Below are 22,493 nucleotides of genomic sequence, written 5' to 3' on the forward strand. Positions count from 1 at the left end.
ATTGTTTCAATTTCAATTAAACTTCTAATTTTAGCGTGAACTAAACACACCCTTAGAACTTTAGGATTTGCTTCGCGATTCGTTCTTCTCTAGCTCCAGTGACATCTTCTTCTCCTGCTCCAATGACCCCTACAAAGAGTTGGAGTTAGAGTTTAGAATCCTGGGTTCGAGTTGGAGTTAGAGTTTATAATCCTAGGTTCAATCACTGAAGTATGGTTGAGTGAGATGATCGCAGGGAGAGGGGGAGATCACCAGGCAAAGAGTAATAGACATAGGAGGTGCATGTCACACCCTAAAAATTGCTAAATTATAAATTGTTGTGAGAAAGGAAATTTTACAAATTATGTAATAATTAAAGTAAGTGTTTGAATAAAATCTATGAAATATTTGAGCATCAAATTGGGCTAGATAAAATTCTTATAAATACTATGAGTTTCCAAGTATTTTCTGGATTTTTCCCGGAATAAAAAATCATTTCAGCATTTACTTATAAATTAAAAAGTAAAGAAAATCCTCTTCTCCTTCCTCTCTCTCCCGCCGGCCCAATCCGAGCCTGCAGCCCTCTCCATCTCTCGGCCAAAGTCCAATTGGCCTCCCTCTTTCATCCGGTCCAAGAAAGAAAGAAAAGTTTAAACTCATTCCCTCCTGCTACAGTGTCGTTTTCCAGCTTGGACAGAGCCCGTGCAGTGCCCGTGTACTCTAGCCGACGCCGCGTCCTCCGTCAAATCCAGCCTCCCCATTACTCTTTTTCACAAGTTGGTTGCGAGAATGGAATCGTCTTGATCTGCTGTACCTTATCCCCAAGAAACCACCTTGATTCCCGAATAAAATTGCGTGGATTCTACACGATTTCGAGCATCGTTTATCCGGTGAACCATAGCTTTTCCATCATTGATTCCTCTCAAACCCGATCCGATCTTTTCTTCCTGAGGCTATAAATTGCTAGCCCCGGACCTCCTCTCCCTTTTCCCTCTTTTACCCGAGCCTCCCATGCCTTAGCCACCTCTCCAAGCGAGCTCCGTCTCTCTCCGTCGCCGCCACCAACTCCAGCCGTCGTTCGCCGTCGCCTCGGCCGTCACCAACCTGCGCCGCCACCTCCCTCGGCTCCGCAAGGCCAAGCTCCACCCCTGACATTCGCTCCCCTGCGCCGAACCCCGCAAGCCACCCTCACCATGAAGGCCGAGCTCGCCGCCTTGTTTTGATCTCCGGCGAAGCCTTGCCGCTTCACCACCCGTCATCGCCGGACCTTGCTGTCTCCTCCGTTGGTTTCGCAAGGACCTTGGGAAGGCCGTCCACCCCTTCTCTTCTGCCGGTGTTCACTGGGGTGGCGCCGCCACCATCATCTCGATCTCACTGCCGCTCGAAGCTCGTCGCCAGTCGCCGTACTTCTCCGTTCAATGTCGCGTAAGTGCTGGTAAGGTTTACCTCGGTCTCCTCTTCCTCGCCGTGCCCTCTGTGTCTGCCGCCGCGCTGAAGTCGCAGCTGTCGCCAACATCTAGAGCCGCCGGCGTCCATCCCGCGTGGCATGCCACGTCAGAGCCACTTCATCGCCTGTCTCGCGTGGCGTCCACCTCAAAACCCTAGATCGGATCGATCTCATCCGTCGGATCATGATCAAAGTCTGATCAATGAAATCCTAGCCATCCATCCCGTGGACCCGTGGACCTCTCTGTGAACCGAGTTCGTATTAGACCCGGTCTACCGCTTGTCTCTATGACATGCGGGTCCCGCTTGTCAGCAACATCAGTCCATTCTCACTCCTCGCTGATGTCATATTCCTCCTTTATCAGTACAAAAATAATTCTATATGATGCCATAAATCATTTAGGTTGTTTTCTTTATAGGTTTTAATTGATTAAAACTTCATTAATTCATAACTAATTCATATGAACTCGGAATGAGGTCGTTCAAGTATCATAATTCATCTAAATTCATCTCTACTTTTAATTATACTGTTTATTTGGTTTTATTAGTGTTCTTCCTCATTTTGTGTTCTAGGTTTAGTTTGTAGTCGTTTTGAAGGATTGCTCGTTCGTGGGAAGTTCCTAAAGACGAATTGAAGATGCTTGTTTGCAAGGCAAGTCACATATATCCCAACCACAATCCTTTGAGCATGTTGATCCTATATTTAAATTCTCTATTTATTTCAAATGTGCATTTATTTTCGAATGTTATTGGGTGGTGTGAGTCTTTTTCCTATATTTTCCTATGGGTTATAATTTGACTAGCTTAGGCCTTATATATTGGTTCAGCTAGATATTAGATATAATTGCTTAGTCATGATTAGAAACATTAGCACACTATTGGGATATTTAATGCTTCACTATTACTTAATGATGGACATTTAATGGTAGCTCACGATGGCCAATCGTGTTTGGTTAATTAAATAATTTGTCAACTGAAATTTGATAATGGTCGGTTGTGAGCACATGGTCTTGATGGTCGTGCACTCGTGCTCATGACGATAAAGTACCGGTTCATGGGAAACACTGGAAGAATTACCCATACTTACTACAAGTTAGCGTGGGCAACGGCTGGACTTGCAGTGTGGTTTGACCTAGTCGACGTACCCGGGCAAGGGTGGGCGTGATGGAGTATGGATGGGCCCTGCGATGGTCTAAGCTGCTTTCGGATTTACCTAGGCACGAGAGGGTGCTGCCCACTGCCTGTTGAGGAGTGGGGGCGAAACCTACGGTGTGATTCGATTGGTTAGGGGGGTGTGCGAAGGGTCCTGTCATAGTCACAATCCGGTATGTCGTGGTGGCATGTCGGAACACGGTAACGTGTTGTGAGATTGTGTCTTGTGAGTACAGTTGTACACCTCTGATCAGAGTAAAACTATTCAAATAGCCGTGCCCTCGGTTATGGGAGGTCAACCAGATTCACCGTGATTTGCCTCACCATAATAATTTGACTTGACAAACTAGTTTAGTTCAGGTGGTTTGGTTGGGTCTATGCAATGGGTATGTTGTATAACTTTTGACAGTCGTTATAGGCCAATTTCTACCGTCAATATAACTAAAATAAAGGAGAACTAGCTATGCTTGCAATGCATATTCGCTTTAGAATAATCTATTTCCACTTGTACTTGGATATTATTTGCTTGCACTCTGCTTGCCATTGCTCTGCAAGCAAATAATATCCATTTCACTTCTACATAAAATGTAGGAGAATCAATGGAAAATAATTGAATAATCAATCAAACATCGTCGAGAGTTAGACTTATAGGTAAATGGGCTTACAAATCCAGTGAAACAATCTCAAAAATCCCAAGACACCACGTCACTGAAGTAAGGAGCAAAATTTTGGCCGATTGGGCCAGCCCATGGTTCGGTTGAACCCCCGTCTTAGCCGTTCAGGCTGGGGTTTGGCGTGGACGCTCCGGATGACGTCCTATGGCAGTTGCGCGACATTTCTGACAATTCGCATGCTCTACAACCGTCATACCTGCCTATTTAAGAAGCTCTCATTCTCGCTTCACAACACACACTCAAGAAGAAGATCAAAGAGCTCACTCAAGTTTAGTAGAGCTCTACTGCTAGTGGAGTAGGAAATATAATAGTTTTCTTAGTCCTCGAGTCTTCAAGAGATTTCGGGTATGGCTCTAGTAACTTTCCTCTCTTTTTTTCTAAGACTTATTTAATTAATAGAATATTTTTCTTTATACATCTTCGGTATTTTATTCCCTTTATATTATCTGAGTACCGACTTTATTTTATACTTCTGTCGATATAGTTGTGTAACTAACTTATCAGAGAGGTGCATTGGTGAGGGTTTAATGTCCGAGAACTCGGTTGCTCTATGTCGGATTCATGGATGTAGAGTAGTATTTAGTAATCTAAGCATGGTGCTTGGATTATTAAGTATTATTATCTGGGCATATATGCTGCAGACAATAGAGATGGGCCGCTGATGGCGATAGCTCGGTACGGGTATTCCTCCATGTTAGTATATATTCCTAAGGCACATTCCTAGGGAGGGTACTCCTCCGTATTTAGCCCCGGTTGGATGGCCATGACAGGTTGTCATATGGAACTCCGCAATCAAGGGTGATCTCTCGAAACACCAGGAGAGCACTGTTAGGGGGTATTGGTTCCATGATTGTATACCAGCGAGTGTAAACTAAGGATGTTTGCATACTAGAAGTATAGGATTGATTCTTTTCTTTTCATATCCCCAGTTAGCCTAGGTTATATTTTAGTGAGAATATCTTAGTTCTTTCTTCCGTGTGTCACCTTTATCCTACCCTTTGAACTACTTAACCCCTACATAGACCTTGATATATACAAGTAATATATAAATGATTAGCATAGTTCTCCCTTATCATATCTTCCCTTGGGATTAAATAAATATGATACCTTAGAATATTTCCTGGTGAAATGCTACAATTGTCGACATTTGATGTCGTAATTCCAGTATTTGCGTAGTATGGGGATTGTTGGTACTAGGATATATGCGAGATTGAGGTAAAACAGATCGAGACAGAAATTTTATACAGGTTCGGGCCCCTGAATGGTCAAGTAATGTCACGTCCCAAAACGACTCTAAAATACATCCTCTAAATTATGCCTAGAATAATTAAAATCCGTGTGAAAGCCTCCAACAATTAAAATGTGCAAATTTAAAAGTCAAATAAGGCTTGGAGGATTTTTGTATATTTCCTAAAAGCCTAAAATGCGTAAATAATTTTAGTGGAATTTTCAGAGCACAAATAATAATTATTAAGAAATAAACAAAGTTAAAATGATTTTATAAAAACAAAAACTCTAAAAAGTCCCCTTTCCCTCTTGGGCCGGCTCGGCCCATCTCCCTCCCCCTCCCTCTCCTCTCCCCGCGGCCCATCCAGCCTCTCCCCGCGCGCGCGCCGCTGACGGGCGGGCCCGCCCGCCACCCTCGCTGACGGGTGGGGCCCACCTGTCATCCCCTTCCTCCCGCCGCCTCTCCCGCGCCCTAGCGCCGCCGCCGCCGTGAATCCCGCCGCCTCCCGCCGTCCCCGCGTGCAATAAAGAGGGGGAAATCACTCCCCGTGATCCCCTCTCCCTTTCCCCCCATTTTTCCCTCTCTCTCTCGCGTTCAAACGGGCGGATTTGCCCCCGCAAATCTCGCCGGCGCCATTGATGGCGGCCGGACCTCCCGCGCCTATTCCTTCCCCGCCGGCCGCTCTCTCCCCCCCTTCCAACCCTATTTAAACCCTCCCCGCACCTCCTCCGTCCGTTTCTGCCTCTGGCCGCCCTTCCTCCTCGCCGGAATCGAGCTCGCGTCGTCGCTCTCTCTCCGCCGTCGCCGCCGAGCTCCGGTCCACCACCGTCGTCGCCCCAGACCACCTCCCACCTCGGCGCCACCTCCTTCGGCTTCGCCGCATCCTCACCGACCTCGTCCACCCCTCCGTTTCGCTCGTCGACCGCCGGAGCGCCGCCGTCCCCGTCGACCCGAGCCGCGCCGCCGCCTTCCTCCGCTCCGGCTGCCTTTTCGTCGTCGCCGTCGACCAAGGGTGAGCCGTGGACCGCCGCCTCATTTCCCCCTTTCCCTCCCCTCTCTCGGCCGCCGCTCCGATGTGCCCATGGCCGCCGCCGGCGACCATAGGGGCGCGGGCGCGCCGCCTCCCGCCGGCCGCGCCGACGTGGCCGCCTTCGGGCGCACCGAGCGGCTGCCGCGTGGGGCCCGGCCGTCAACCGCCCGCGCCCTCGGGTGCGGCTGACGCGTGGGACCCACGGCGCCGGCCGGTGTGAGCCTGAGTGCACCCGGTCCACCGTGGACCGTGAGGCTGCCGCGTGGGCCCCACTCCCGTGGACCCGGTCCGCGCGCCCCCTCCCCTCGGCTGACGCAATAAACCCTTTTAAAATTAAAATTTAAATGAAGAAATTCGCAAATATTCATTTAAAGAGCATATAAACTTTAAATGGCCATAACTTGGCCATTTGAACTCGGAATTGGACCGTTCAAGTCTCTAATTTTTCCTTAAGAAGTCAAGAACCCATTTTTGTGCTTTGTTCGTTCTTGTTATATGGAGTTTATTAGAGTAAAAGCCTTTTCTTTTCCGTTGGTCGTGTAGACGCTGCAGCTTCGGAAGATCCGCTCTTCGTGGAAGTTGAAGCCGACGTTTGGGAAAGCGAGCAAGGCAAGTCACATCATCCTTGAACATATTGAATCCCAGTTTATAAAATTATGTTGATTTAAATTATTGCATTATCGCTTTATTTAAATTCTCGCGTTATCACTGTTTTATCTAGCCATGCCTATTTACCTTTGTTATGACCTTATTATTGTTATTGTTATTATTTCCTTGTTCACCCTAGAATAAACAAAACCCCAACTAGTGGACACTCTACTCATGGTACCACTAGTATGATTTTAGGTAGATGCTTCGCTGGTTAATTAGGCAACATTAGGTGGTTTTACAACTCTAGACTTTGGGATATTCATATCACCTGGACACTATGGAATGGTTTGATTATTGTGGAAATTGGATTCACACCTCCCCCTCTATTCAAAATCCTCAAAATGGTTTTAGGCTGGGCTCGGGGTGCATGGTTTTGATAGTAGCACCTCGGCCATATAAGGACCGGTCTTCGAGCCTCTGTTGCAAAGCACTACCGTACTTCCACATGTCTAGTAGGTAAGGCTTAGTTTGTGGCTCAGTCTGGTTATAAACAAAAGCCTGCCGTCAAGCGCCTGTGGTCGTCGCCCTAGTCTTCCGCTGTTTTCCGTTTGTTTTTGTGTGTGCTGGGTCTTCGCCGCCCATGTAATAAATTAACTATTTACGCTTCCACTTTATAAACTCTGAAATGTATCAACTTTTGGTGTACCTTGCCTCCTGGGACAAGGAATAATACACGCACGTAAGGAACGCCCGTTGGGTTAATTCCGATCGTGACAAGTTGGTATCAGAGCCCCCTTGACCCTAGGACGAGCCGTAGATCCCAAGCCTTAGCAATATTTTCAAAATAAAAATCCTTTCTTATTTGTGAAAATCCTCTAGTCTCTCTCTGTCCTGCTGCTTCATTTATCGTCAAAATCTGACCTTTAAAATGTTGCTTTTCTCTTTTGTTTTTGTTTGTAGATGGCCGGCAGCATCAACCGTCATGGTCTGCACCTGACTGGCTTCGTTTTGGAGCTGCGGGGCATGTGCGTTGTCCTGGGGTATCTGCATGGAGTGGACTACCAGGGCAAGCAGCTCCCGGAGCAGGAGGGTGACGATGCAGAGCCCCACGCTGCTTGGGAGGTTACTGCAGTGATCCTCACTGGCTCACCCGAGAGGATTTCGTTGGCAGTCACCGCGGGTGGAGATTCCTTCTCCGCCGCTTGCCAGAACGCCGCACTCCTCGCCATCGGCACTCTGCACCAGCGCTACCCGGACGAGTTGCAGCACTCGCCCTACCGCTACCACCCTCGTCGCGGAGGAGCCCGCGACTACGCCACCTTCCGGGATGCTAGCTCGGAGGATGACGCTACCATCATGCACCTGGCGCGCATGGTGGAGGCGTACGACGCGGCCCATATCGACTTCCATCAGATGATGCGTCGAGGGTTGGTTGAGAACAACATGAAGATCCTGGAGCTACGTCAGGAGAATCTGCAGCTGAAGAAGGACCTAGACGCAGTGGAGGCGCAGCTGCGTCAGCTCAAGATCGCCCAGGGAGAGGTCTGTCGCCCCAAGCGTCGCCGCGTCTGCCACAGCCTGAAGATCACCGCCCGCAAGAGTACCTCCAGGCCCGAGCTTGTTCGTCAGTCCCTAGCGTGGACCTGCTTCGTCGAGACCCCTCGTGCCGAGCCCGCCCCCGTGGTTCCTCAGGAGGAGGGAGCCTCTGGCGTTGGCAGCACGGAGGATGCGCTGCTGCTCACCTTCCGCCCTGGCTCATCGCAGCAGTAGACGAGCAGTTAGTAGGCTTGCACGTGTGTTCTTCTCGTTTGTTTTTCTGCTAGAGTCGTATGGGGCATGGTTATGCCGGTGTGTGGTATAACTGTGTTGGAGCCTGTCTTTATTTTATTTGCTTAAGAAACTTGAACCTTAATGAACCAATTTAATAGCAGTAATAAATTCAAGAATTATGGTAGTCGTGGGTGGTTAGCTTTAATTGTCAGCTCTCTCTGTTTGCTGGTTCTGTGTGGGATTTTCAGATGGTGACGACCAGGAGGCAAGGTACACCAAAAGTTATATTTAATGGTAGCTCACGATGGTTAATCGTGTTATGATAATTAATTGATAATTAAAACTTGACAATGGTGGGTTGTGAGCACATGGTTTTGAAGGTCGTGCTCATGACAATTAAGGACCGGTTCGCTAGCTACTGTTGTGAGACATTAACCGTATCAACCACAAGCCAGCGTGGGCAACGGCTTTACCTTTTGTATAGCATGATTCATTGCGGGGTGCCAGACTGAGAAGCGGCGAGAAGTCCGTGGGGGTCCCTGGGGAGTCCATGCCTCTGGTTATATTTATAGAGGGGGTGATTATGATCCAGGAATGGTGCACTCTGGTGAGTTGTGTTGTGCAGAGGGTATTGTCACAGCCTCTATTCGGGTACTTTCCAGTATCGCGACGCATGTTAGACATGATGTCAAGGCTGTGTCTTGTGGGTACAGTGGTACACCTCTGGCCAGAGTAAAACTATTCGAATAGCCGTGCCCGCGGTCATGGGCGGGTTGAGCAATGTTTTTCGTGATTAGTCTCAAACCTCTCACAATAATTATTGATGCTATAATTGGTAATAATTTGTTTAGCTCCTGGTTTGGAGTTAGATCTGTGCAGCCGGGTTTGGTTGTTCAGAATGGTTGGGCCTGAGCAGCATGGGTGTGCTGTTCAGTGTTGATTAAAATTGATGATTACTCTACTGTTTTACTATTCTTAAATATTTGCTAAATGCTGCTTTTGCAAATGAGCCTATATTATGCCATCCTTTGGTATCCTTGTGCACTTGCATATTTGCTGTGTGGCTTGTTGAGTATGTCATATGCTCATTCTTGCAATAATCAATCAACCTTAGTTGAAGAAAAATGATCCAAAAGGAGAAGACATTTGGCTTATACACCAGTTGAGCTGCCTGTGGGAGTGGAGCTGAAGCCATCGCTAGACCGTTAATTCCGCTGCTGTTTTCTTTTCTTTTGTAAGTATGTAACGTTATTATTATGATGGATTTGTATATTAAATTGTCAGTTTGTGTACCTTGGCTGATTCCTGGACGAGGATTTTATGTACAAATTAGTTCGGAAATTACTAGTGAATTTCCGGGCATGACAAAACAAGATTTCGACAATACAAAAAGGGCTATCAAGCTGGAAAAGTGGATGGGCTAGGAGACACAAGGTTTCACTACAAGAGAAATTGGTTTTTGTGATGATTAATTTTGACACAAAATGTTTTATTCATCACAAGCAAGCGACTGTGGCCAATTCTGAAGTTTGTCACTAGTCGCCACTGGTAATCATCACAAATAACATAGTGATGATTTTGTGTTCGCCACAAATATTCATAAATATTAGTGATGGTAAAATTTATCACTGATAATAGTTACATCAGAGACGACATACGCCGCCACAAATATGTTTAGAATAGTGGTGATAGTTTCATCACTTAAGATTTTTATTGTGGCCCCAAAAATTGCCACGTTTAGTATATAATTATGACTATAAAATTGTCACTATTGTAATTTACAAATGTGATTATTTATATGGCCACTACTTCCGTTAGATCTGTGGCAGCGTTACTGTCACTTTTGATGTTTTATGTGGTGAAATTTCTTCTCACCTCTATACCATTTCCGTTGATTAGGACGATTAATAGTGATGTGTTTAACGCCACAAATGAATAGTTCGTGTTAATTTTTTATCACAAATAATCTTTTTTTTGTGAGGCCACGTAAGATGTGTGACAATTTTTCATCACAAGAACTTATACTCCCAGGACCACTACTATTTTTCACCGTGACAATTGTATTAATGAAATATAAATTTTATTTTGCATCGAACACCATTAAAAAAAATAACATCTCAATTAAACCAAATTAAGGAACAATGATATTGAAATATTTATTCAGAAGTCTTACAACCAAACAAATGTTGCACTCAACAAGAAGCTCAAAATTTCTCACGAAATGCTGACATAAACATCATGATGAGAACTAAAGCAACCAGTAGAAACTTAAATGGGACTAATACTAAATTATTCGGTGAAATAGACTTAGGATGTCTTCAGCTTGATTAAATAGACTTCTGGAGATCAACTTCATGCATTCTAATGGTCCTGTAAATATGAGCAAATATATTTTTAGCTTTCAGTACTTAAAAAGCCATTGCATGAAAAACAAAACATTAGTCATATTTTATTGTTTCTTACATCTGATGGAGATCGTGAGGATGAAACACCATTGGAAGAAGCGAAGCGTGAGAAATATATGGCCATTTGCTCATCAAGTTTTTGTTGTACCATTCTTTCAACATCTGTAGCTTGTCCCTCTACTGTCCTTCTCTGGGAGTTCAACTCATCACGTTGAGATTGTTGCTCTACTTGCAACTGGGCATTTGTTTCATCCAATTTGCGGACTTGGTCTTCCATAGCTACTGCTCGCTGTTCCGCAGCATCAACACGCTCCTGGGCAGTAGCTGCATGCTTTTCAGCAGCCTCAACTTGTGCAAGTAACCTTAGCCTTTCTTCAGCCACTCTATTAATTGCACGTAAGCCTATACCACGTGAATGGTTCGCTTTTTTCCCAAGGACCAAGGCAAAATGCTCTACTAGTGGTACTGCTGCAGAACATATATTTTCTTGTTGTGATTGAGCAACTTCATTTAGTTTAGACTGTTGACACAGATTATAAAAAGAAAATGTATAAGCATAAACAAACTAACACCTCATACAAGGTTTCAAGGTACAACAAATATGATTTTTAATCACTTACTATTCTAGTTTTTTTTGCAAGTATTAGATCAAACAGGGCCTAATATAAAATGAATGATATCACTTACTGATTATTTAGCAACAACACAGTTCAGTAGTTCACCTAGCCCATTTAGTATGCACTTCTTGTGAGGTGGACTTGTTAAGGTGAAATTTTAGAGTAATAGAAGCATTTGTAATGTGAAAACAACAGTAAGCAAAAGAATCATACAGATAGGGCAGATGGAAGCGTTTCCAATGGTAAAATAGTACTACTCAGAAGGTACATTGACACATATCATATAGTTTAGGCTGAAATCTAAAAAAACAAGTTGTCATAAGTAAAGATATATACCAGAACTCGTTCACCATTAGGAACAGACCATGTTCCATCAGCCTTTTGATAGGTTGCTTTCCAAACTTGCATTGTTGTAGGCCATTCACCTGTCTCTTTGTTTCTCTGCATGTAAATGAGAAAATGAGCTGTACAGTTAACAAAAATACGGAGAAAGTGAAAGACAAATGGCTATATTGTTCTCACCAGTTCATGTGCAATTTGAGCAATTGATTTAGTTCCCACTTTAGAGCCCATCTCCTGCTTTGCCCTGTTAGCTGCATTCTGGTTGCTTCTTTTCTATATAATAAAATTTCAGGCATATCAATTATTATGCATGGAACATGGCACAATTATATTAAAAAAAATAAGCACCTGAAAATCCTCATCGGTCCACACATGCTTTATCAGCCAAGCCCAATCTTCTGGTGAAACATGGGTTGGCCTTGGTTTCTTGTTATGGTGCAAGCAGTGGAGACGATAACGTCGATTACTATACTACTCTTCAACCTGCTTCATAGCACAATCTTCATCTTCGTTGCGTAGCTCAGGAAATGCATCCTGTCAGCAAAAGTTCCATGTTGGCAACTAAAAAAAATAAATATGTAAAATATGTTGACATAAGAATATTTAACAACCTTCAACTTCTTCCAAACATTAGCCATTGTACCAGGATGTTGCTTTTCAATGGTCTTCCATTTTTTGGCTTTCAGAGGCACATGATTTCTTACAATAACGGTAACCTCACTTTTAAATAATTTTGCATGCTTTCCACACACTTTTCCAAATGGTTGAGGAAAAGAAATATCTAGCCTTTCTCTTCTTGCCCTTTTCTTAACAAGTTTGGTATTGATGGTGACTTTTCGCCCCCCCCCCCCCCCTCCTTGGAGCACGACCTATGTCAGTAAAAACAGGAGCAGTCAAAATAGACATTTCAATGTAAATAGTTCAATTAAACCATGGCAAAAATATTATTTGAAACAAATCATACATCTTGAGTTTAGCAGTGTAGAGGCAATTTGTTCTGCATCATCCATGGCAACATCAGAGGCCTGCTGATCATCTGAATTTGGCAATGCACATGTTGAATTGAGACATAACAGTACAGATGGACTTTAAACAATATTTATCCCCACAATATAAATAATTCAGTTGTAGAGATATATATTGTACAGGCTCTAGCTAACGAATTATTTCACCTAATGCATCAAAGTGCTTGTGTTTAATAGAAATTTTACCTATGTCTTGTTCGCTTCTATCAATGGCATGATCGATGCCATTTGTTCACCCACAGTCCCCACTTGACGAGATCGTTGACGTGTGGCCGGTTGATCTGCAGTATCCACTCGTTGATTTCCCTGACGCAGCCGGGAACTCATTTTTTCTGTAACATTGAAAAAAGAAATATTTACTGCGTCTAGACAATAAGAGCAGGGGACGAAAAAGATATGAATAGCAAATTAAACCGAAAGAATGATAATTGAGAAGAAGACATAACAAATGGACACGATGGACATCGGCAGCGGCGGTGTCATCGTTTGCGGCGATTGCAGCAATAGAGGCAGTGATGGACAAACATGGTGGTGTGTTTGTGCGCAAGGCTGACTAACAAATAGTATTCCCAGATCGAATTGAATCGTTTAGCACTTTACCTTCGCTTGCAGCTTCTCTCCGGGAAACCTACCGTAGAAACCTCAAGGTTCTGTTTCTGTTTGACTCTGGATGTTGAAAAGATTGGTTTGGGAAATGAGGCTGTATATATAGACCCATCGTTTTTGGCGGGAGAAATAATTTGACGCCAAATCTTTGAAGGGAATTAGGAAGATGGTTCTCAATCTAAACACCCTGCGGCAATGGAGAAGGAGGCCGGTTTGCCTCACCATGGTTTTGGTTGCCTATTAGTCCGCTAGTAGCAGAAACAATCCCTCCGAAGAAGAACACGCGTTATCCTAACGAACTTGAGAATGAGCAAATATCTCAAGAAACCACAGAAATCCCCATACTACAGAAAATATCCCAACAAAATCTCTGCACCTCAACGACTCATACCTGGCCATCCCGTGAACTTCTCACCGGCCGGTGCTAACCCAAAAATCCTCAGGAGAAATTTTCACGCTGCCACCCGAATTTTGCAAGCAGCTGCCTAGATCCAGATCGAGAATATGCAGGTTGCTGCTGTAGGTGCCTCTAGGACGCTCTAAATGCTGCTGGCTTTAATACTCCTAGACAGGAGGATAAGGAGGAGTTCAAAGCTACTATATAAAGAGTAGTACTCCTACATAGTACTTTTTTAAGCAACAGTACGAGTGTACATATTGGATTAATACAAGCTAGTTACATTACGTTTTAGCATAATAAAACCATTGATTGACCGATGGGTCCAATTTAATTTTGCATCCATGCCAGTGTCAAAAATTTAATCTCGCATACTATTTTAATGGATAGGTAATGACGGTAAATTAAAAATAATGGCCAATTAATTAATTACTAATGGTTTAGGCTGTGTTTAGATCCAGGGTAAAAAGTTTTGCGTGTCACATCGGATCTACGGACACACATTTAAAGTATTAAACGTAGTTCAATAAAAAAAATAATTACAGAATCCGTCAGTAAATCGCGAGTCGAATTTATTAAGTCTAATTAATCCGTTATTGGCAAATGTTTACTGTAGCACCACATTATCAAATCATGGTGCAATTAGGCTTAAAAGATTTATCTCGCAAATTAGTCGTAATATGTGCGATTAGTTATTTTTTAGTCTATGTTTAATACTTCATACATGTGTTCAAACGTTCGATGTGACATGTTGAAAAATTTTGGGTGGGATCTAAAAAGGGCCTTAGTGCGCGAGTAAACCGATGCAGATGATGAGCAGCAAGCCGACATCACGATGATGCTCAAACTAGAGTTATGACCTAGTGCTATTTGAGTGCTCATAGAAAATGGGTGTGCGCGTGTTCACGATTGTGTCCATTTGGAGGCATAAATTAAATTTTTGTGATACTAAAAACAATCTTTTGGACCCATGGACTTTATAAATGTAATACAAATGTCAGAATATCTGGGTCATAGAATGATCGAAGCGTGTATTTTTTCTTTATTAAATGCAAATGCTTATGGAACAATTTATATTTATATGATAGTAGACCACCTGTCAGCCACCCAGTGACAATTTATATGTAGAAAATCATTTGGCTTGTTCGGTACAGCATTTTTTGGCTGTGGCTACAGCTGTAAGAACCAAACAGACCCATTAATTTTCTGTCCTCACCACCTCTCTAGTTGCCATCGAAATTAAATGGCAGACTCGGCGCGGTGGTCGGCCTCCCAGCCGACAAGCCCTCTAAACCTCCTTTATTCTGTTCTTGAGCGGATAGTAAACATGTTTATTCCATTTTCTACATGTGAGTGTGGTGCTTAAAAAAAACATGTATGGAAAATATATGGAGAATAAATTATTATGTTGCTCTTTAATTCCTTTGTAAAAAAAGTTTTGTCCAAAATTTGTTGCTTTGCCACTTATTATAGTTAGTATATGCGGTGAATAAAATTTTTGGAAGAAATACAAATTTAAAAAATAGATTTTAGATAAATTGTACATGGCATATCCAAACAATTATTAATGAATAGTGAGAACACATTTTTTTCGCTAATTTGAATTTCTATGAAAAAAATAGTATGCCACCAGATATGGATGATATTTTACAAATTCATCACAATTATAGTATCCTGTGACGATATGAAGGTTTCCCACTAATAAAAAAATATTAGTTGCGAATGAGTTTGCTACAACTAGGGACTCCTGTGACAATATAACAATTGGTCACTAATTAAAAATTAAACAGTGGCAACAGGATGGTTCACCACAATAAATTCGCCACTGATAAGGCCTCTTGTGCTGACACAGTGTTCTCCCACTAATAATACAACGACAGTGGCAAAATATTAATTTCTCACTAAAGATTTGACACTAATGCTATATATTGTGGCGACTTAACATATTCTCACTAATGATCAGTATCGCAGTGGCGAAAACTTTTTTGGTCACTACAATTGTAATAAATAGTGGTGAAATAAAACTTCGTCACATTTTTTGGACACAAGAAGTCTGAACTCCTGTAGTGTTTATATAGGTTTAGGTCTTCTCAATGAGAAGTAATACCCTACTCCTGTCCGGGGATTGATCCGCCGAGTGTATTGTTGATCGTATAATCAGAGAGAAAGGTTATGCCCCTGGAGGCACCTGGATCCTCCTTATATAGGGGGAGGAGCCAGAATTACAAGATACAGCCCATGTTCCTAACGACTAGGCATGTAAAGATAAATTATAATCGTAACCGACTAGGACTATCGGATGTTTCCTTGATATATAAGTTAACATAACAACTGAGTCCTTTACTAAATATATTCTATCAGTATATTTGGTATCCCTATACCTAGTCGGATACACATGCGTGTAGGTATGGGGTATCCATAATCTCCACAGTAGCCCCTGAGACCTAAACAATCGACGAAATAATCTTCTCCCGAGTCATTAAACGAAAATCCCGAGTGCTTCAATTATCTCTGCCTTGGCCTCCCTAGTGGTTGAATCAAATGCTGTGAAGGGCTAAAAAATTTTAGGTGCATCGACTAGATGCACCTAATAGGTGTAGCCCCCGACTATGTGATTAGTTGGAAAAAACTAAACATATAGTCAAGGTTAAAATAAATAACTAGGTGAGTGGTTTTATGAATGGTACTACCGAAGTAATTTAATATTAAAGCATATTCGACTTCATCTGAGGAATTTGCCGACTGCTTAAATAAGATTATTGAGCTCACTATGAAACATAGATGATATATAAAGATCCGAGTGATAAGAGCACTCTACAGATCTATCATCTATTTTGGGGCATAATACATCATTTGTATTAAAATTCGAGTAAAAACCAGTTTAACCGCTAAATAAATAACGACTTACAAGTTTAATCAGCCTAAGCCGTAACTTTAGTCTGTTATTAAGAGAATGAAGCATATAAATGCTCAGAAGGAACATGCTAACAACCAAATTTAGTAATTTCAGTATCGAAGACAAAGATAAAACTGAGGCGGAGTCTAAGGTGGAAATCATTTCGGAAACAGGGCAAGGATCGGCTAAAGTCCGAATCGACTGCGATTGTGATCGGCAGAGTCCGAGTTGGACAAGGATAGCCGATTGAGCCGAATCCGACAATGTGACATGGTACACGTTGTCGGGTTGAGCTAATGTGCTTCATGAGAATTGCCACGCACGGATTGGGTCCTGAGAAGGCAATTGTATCTATTAATTAGGTTATTTTATGTAATTTCCTTAGAGATATGTTTGGGCAAAAGTCTGCCGCAAAGATTTATGGTGTCTTAGAGTTTGTTTCGTGTCCGACACGGACATATTTTGTAATCTCGGGTATAAATAGACCCCGAGCCTCATGTAATCAATCTAACACACGTTCAATACAATCTTGGCGCATCGCCACCCTTTTACTTTCGTTTTGTTTCGACGAGTTCTTGCTTTTGGGTTGAGCTGCATCGGTTTCGATCTTCAACTAGAGGTAAAACTTGCTATGGCGGCTTGCGTTCTCGGGATTAGTGCTTCCATCTTTATGATAGTCTAATCTTGTTTATGTAATTCGTCGAGTTATCATATATTCTGTATAATCTTTGACAATATTGTTATCTAACCTTCAATCGGATAACATCTATCATTGGAAGGCAGCCGATTAGGTTAAATATCTATGTTGGCTTAGATTGTACAGGATATCCACCATCTATGAAATACCCAACGGCTTGATTGTCTAGATATTGTCCTTTTCATAATTATAGCTGCATCAGTTGAGTTTGACCTTATAAGTCATGATTAGAATCTCAACCTCTAGCATGCTTTTGGTTGCCGATTAGGGTAGTATCGGGGTTTCAGCCGATCTTACCTGATTTAGCCTTATATTTCATGTTTAATTGACATGCTAGATCTGCCCTTTATATTATGATCTTAGTACAACAAAGTATGTTAGGCTTCCGTTTGATATATTTTTGATTGCTTTAATATCTTAATATATTGTAGTATCGGAGTATTAGCCGATACATGCTAGATCTATCTGATCGGCAATGCTATGAGCATCTATAATCTCATTGTTAATATATATTTCAATCTAAGTGATTTATACTGTCTCGGCATGGCGACCGATCTATCCCAATCACTTGATTTAAGTATATATCGATATAAAGATTATAGGTTGTTAATATCTACAGCTGATCGAGTAGATTTAGTCTTTTCTTACTTATTTATATCTGCCGATCGATTCAAACATGACATCGGCTCAGAGATAAATGATATGTCATCGGCAACTAGTCGATCGGCAATCATTTATGGATTTAACCGCGGTTTCTTTATCTTTATTTCTTGTTGATTGCAGGATTAAATTAACTGGCACGCTCACGAACCTAAAGGCAAGATTTTTGGACCTGCACTGAAGTTAAGCAGATCTTCAAGGCCTCGTGTTTTCGCATCAATAGAACAACAACTTTATAAACTAGTCGTCTTGATTAAACCCTAACAGCTTTGTGACCTTATAGAGAAAGTCAACAAAAATAGCATGATGTTTTTGACAGTTGGGCACCTTTTTGTATGCATCGTAGTAATTCCAAGGAATTTACTAACTGCGAAAAAAGGATTTTAACGGTATCAGGCTTTAATTTGTGTGGGCAATTTTGCCTAAGCAAAAATACGCCTAAGTCCCAAGAGACCACATTCAGCCACACCGAAGGTATATTTGGGCTGAAAACACTGTATGGGCCCATGCCCATTAGCATTTTCCGATACCCAACGATAAAATCACGTCGAAGGAAACCACTTTGTCTTCTTCGCCGCAACAGCTGCTCGTTCCCCATTTCATGCTACAGTAACAAACTTGTGCCGCCAAAAGCTAGGGTTCGCAGCTGCACCGCAATCCGCCTCTTCCAAACCGTCTCCCTTCAACCGAAACCCTCCACGCAACCTCCGCCCTCAATAGAGAAAACTTCCAGAGCCAATGGGCACCTTCCGATGTCAAGGAAGAAACTCTCAAGGAAATGGTGGCGCATGGGGTACTGCCAAGCAAGGAGATCATCGGGTGGCGTCCTGTATTTGGTGAGCCATTTCCAACTCCTGACACCCATGAGATCGTGGTATTCACCCACTTCTTTTATGGAGGCTTTGTACTTCAAACCTCTAAATTCTTTTGGGGAATTCTTGAATTTTATGGGATTAATATCTACCATCTCAACCCCAATTCCATTGTTCATATTGCGATTTTTGTCCACCTCTACGAAGCTTTTCTTGGCATTCGGCCTCACTTTGCCTTGTTTCGCCGAATCTTTTTTTTAAAACCCCAGCCCGACAAAAATAAGCCTTGCATTGTTGGGGGATCTGACTTCCAACTCCATGGAACCCTGCACAAGAAATATTTTTCTCATCCCTTCAAAACCTCTAACAAGGGCTGACATGCTAACTGGTTTTATATCCAAAACCCAGACCCTGCCCTGCCTGAGTACTCGTGCTGTCCGCCTAAGTATCGGGATGTCTGGAACTCCCTTCCCATGCGTGAGAAAGCGTCTCAAGCCCTTGAACTGCTGAATATAATGTTGAAGATAAAGGAACAGGGCCTTCAAGGGGAGCAAATCACTCGGCATTTCATAATGTGCCGACTGTCTCCAATCAAAGAAAGATCACGCACGACATTTGAGTATGATGGGAAGACCGGCCCTAACTGAGAGGATCCCGACTCCCTCGAATTCAAAATCATGAAGGAGAGGATGTATAAGATTTTATCATCTAGTATCGTGGTTGACTTCACACATCTGCTCCCGGTCGTGCCGTTCAATGCCTTCAATCCACCTCCAGCAGTAAGTGACAAGTCGCTTGAATTTCTATTATGCTTGTTGTTATTGAAAATAAACCTTGAATTATTATCCTTAGGAAAATGCCTTGATGAAATCTGATCCTCCGATTGTTCAATGTCGTTCTTTGCGGCGTCACCAGGGCCAAGCTACCGGGGGTCCAAAGATCCAGCCCGGCGGCCAGAAAAGTAGTGCTAATCTGGCTAAACAAGCGGGCTCTTGGAAGAGGAAGATGATCATAGATGATGATGATGACAGCGATGATGAATCGATCGGCAAACAGCTTAAACAGGCTACTCCGTCGAAGAAGAAAACAACCAGTCGTCCGATGCCAAAAATCCGAAGAACTTCTAGGTATAAGATTTGTCCATTTTGTTTTCTTAACATTCACAATTGTGTTTGCTGAAATCATCTTGCAATATCTTTTTATTTCTTAGGAAACCGCCGGACATTGGTCCGTCTAGTAAGAGCACTGACCCACCCGCTAGCTCGAAAGCAATTGAAGAAGGAAAAACTTCACCCGCAACCGGGACTGGGACCTTCCGAGTAGAAACCCCGACTGGCGAAAAGCCAACGACAGGCGAAGCTGATGCCAACAAAGAACCACCGACTGGAAACCAGTCGGCATCCGCTGAAGCGAGCACAAACCAGGAGCCCTTGACTGGAAACCAGTCGGGTGAAGATAAAGAAGACTCCCAGTAACCAAATATGGATGGGGGAAGCAATATCCCTGAAACGGAGGAGCAAGCTAGCAGTCCTCCTCTGAACCAAGATACAGATGTTGGACCTGAAGCCAGCACTTTTGACAAGGTGGAAGGACCTGCTCGGCCACCGCCTATAATTATCACAGGTAATGCTCTCTCCAGTGAATTCATGTTATCTCATTGTTCTTATATAAATGAAGGCCCAATGGTTGGTGACGAAGAAGAAATTCTTCGTACTAAATCAGCTGAAGACTCCTAGCCGCCTATCCTGGTCAAATGGTGGGATGATGAAATGCAACCGCAAGGCATTGTGATAAATTGGCAGAAGGAAGAAGATGAAGTAGTTCTGCTAGCAAAGACTCTCAATCAGGCTACTCGTCTTGTAAATGTAAGTATACTGCCCCTCACATGTTTAGTCATCCAATGAATTTACTAAGTTGAATACGATATTGTGCAGAGAATCCACCTTCAGAACGAGGCTAAAACCGCTACCCTTGAGAAGCTGGTTCCTCATCTTGGCACTTTGGAAGAAACCAGAGCAAAACTCTATGAAACCAAAGAATAAGCCAGGAAGACAGAACATGAACTCAGGAATCGGATTGTCGAGTTCCAGGATACCAACTTCGAATTGAGCGGCTCCTCCAAAGGTTAATGTTATTCCTGCTTGGCTTTCCATATTCAATTCCAGCAGTTGTATAATTTTTCTGTGTCTAGCAGTCCAAGTTGCCAAAATTGAAGATTTGGAGAGACGAATTAAAGCCTTAGAGAATGACAAAGCTGCTCTGTCCAAGGAAAGAGATCTTGTTGTCAAGGAATTTGAAGGTAACTCTTTTGATTCTTTGTGAATGAAACTTGATCAACTATCATTATATCTTGAATCCTTGAATGATGTTATATGCAGATCATATGGGGAAAACAAAGGCGCAATTCGACTTGTTGATAAACAAAGTTGAAATTGCTGAGAAGGCTAGAGACGAAGTTGCTAATATTGCCACTCCTATAATCCAAGCCATGTATCATTGCAACAGCGGCACAAGCTCCTTGGACGCCATGGAAATCTTTGATAAGCTGGCAATATGGGAGCAAGCATGGCCTTGGCAATGATAAAGTCTTTGTGATGTGGACTAGGGTTCCCGATCTTCTAAAAGGTTCTGATAAACAACGATTTGGGCAGAGTCGCGACACAAATCGATCCGGCTTCTTGAACGAACACGCTCTTGAGCCCCGCAATCGCAGCACACCGTCACCTCTGGTTATCACCCATGTCAAAAAGTGGATGACCTCGCCGAGAAGGCTAATCCCTATTTGCCAATCGAAGAACACAAACAAGAACAAGGTAGAATACACCAAAATTGCAGATGAATGATTAAGCTCACAAGTTGGGGTCTTACAAACCGATCTAACGGTGAAATTGTTCTCGACAGAATAATCTAAGCAAAACCCAAACACTAAAGATGACAGGGGGTACTGATATATAGAGTTTAGGGTCGTGCAACCAATCCTTGACGCAACCCTGATGGGTTCCAACACGATACACGGCCCAAGGGCCCAAATACGGTGACGCAGCACCAAGACAGATTCCGGATATCAACTTGTTTGGTCAATTTCCGTTTACACAGAAAGAATTTGGATGTGGGACCAAAAGCATTGGAAAGGTTATTTTGTTAGCTTTCCATCCATATAAAGAACGCCCCAATCCGAGCACGTATGCGACTCGGGCGCCCCTTTTAGTGCAGACTAGTCCTGGATTCCGAATTGCACTCGAAGTCGACTTGGAGAAGATCTTGGTTTGGTCCCAATCAACTTCTTTGATATTCCATGCATTCGTTATGCTCGGCGTCTTTTCCTTCATCCAAGTAAAGTACCTCGACAAACGAAAACACACAAAACTCATTGTGTAGCAACGTTTGTTCAAATATATAAGAAGTAAATCTAATGTAGAACATATGCACCTTTGGTTCATTAATACATAAGGTAGTCATGGTTATATCCAACTAGGCTAGTCGTGTCCTCATCATAGAGTAGATTAGAAGAAGTCAGAGGAGTGCCAGAGTTGTCGGTAATACTCTTCTTATTTTCTGCTATGTTAATTACTCTAATTATAATAGAAATATCTTTTGAGTAATTTAGTTTTGCTTGGTGAGATTTATTTCTTGGTTAGTTCCTAATTAGCATACGGGATCATCGTTCACTATAATCCACTAAAATATAGGGATTGCTTTAGTGCGTAGCTAACATTCAAGTATGTTATTAACTGCTTAGACGCAGTGTCTCGGTAGTTGATTTCCGGTGTTTTCTCCGCATCCCACAGTAGGTATGAGGTGGTGACAACCCTCAAGATCACTGAAGTTCTTCCTGTCCGGGTGCGTAGTAAAGCGATATCTGGGAGCAGCGAGCTAACCAGTGCCCAAAGTATCGCGTTAGGATTAAAGTTAAGCTTTCCATAGATACTGTTTCTCACCGGTGAATCCTTAGCCTATCTTTATGATGAACCCTGAGCTGTTGTTGGCCCGATCTTTCGGTGAGTTGTAGGTAACTACGATTTGGGAGAAACATGACGATCTGACTACAACCGTATGAGATGTTGTGTTGCGCCTTAGTGATCGATACACCTCTCCGTGGGTTGTTGATCTTGCCGATGCAGATCAACCTTATTCCTACAAGCAAATTGAAGAAACAAGCAAGAACA

General features: G+C 42.9%; 1 long non-coding RNA gene across 1 annotated transcript; it reads right to left on the reverse strand.

Moving 5' to 3' along the window:
- Positions 1-9,991: 9,991 nt before the first annotated feature.
- LOC9267668 (uncharacterized) lies at positions 9,992-13,435 on the reverse strand. Its single transcript, XR_010740473.1, has 9 exons — positions 13,257-13,435; positions 12,446-12,591; positions 12,199-12,270; positions 11,846-12,103; positions 11,583-11,768; positions 11,415-11,507; positions 11,229-11,333; positions 10,334-10,795; positions 9,992-10,240 (listed from the first exon to the last, which is right to left on the reverse strand). It is a non-coding gene; the product is annotated as an uncharacterized lncRNA (long non-coding RNA).
- Positions 13,436-22,493: the final 9,058 nt, after the last annotated feature.

The sequence above is a fragment of the Oryza sativa genome, chromosome 3, assembly GCF_034140825.1.
Source record: "Oryza sativa Japonica Group chromosome 3, ASM3414082v1".
Taxonomy (NCBI): domain Eukaryota; kingdom Viridiplantae; phylum Streptophyta; class Magnoliopsida; order Poales; family Poaceae; genus Oryza; species Oryza sativa.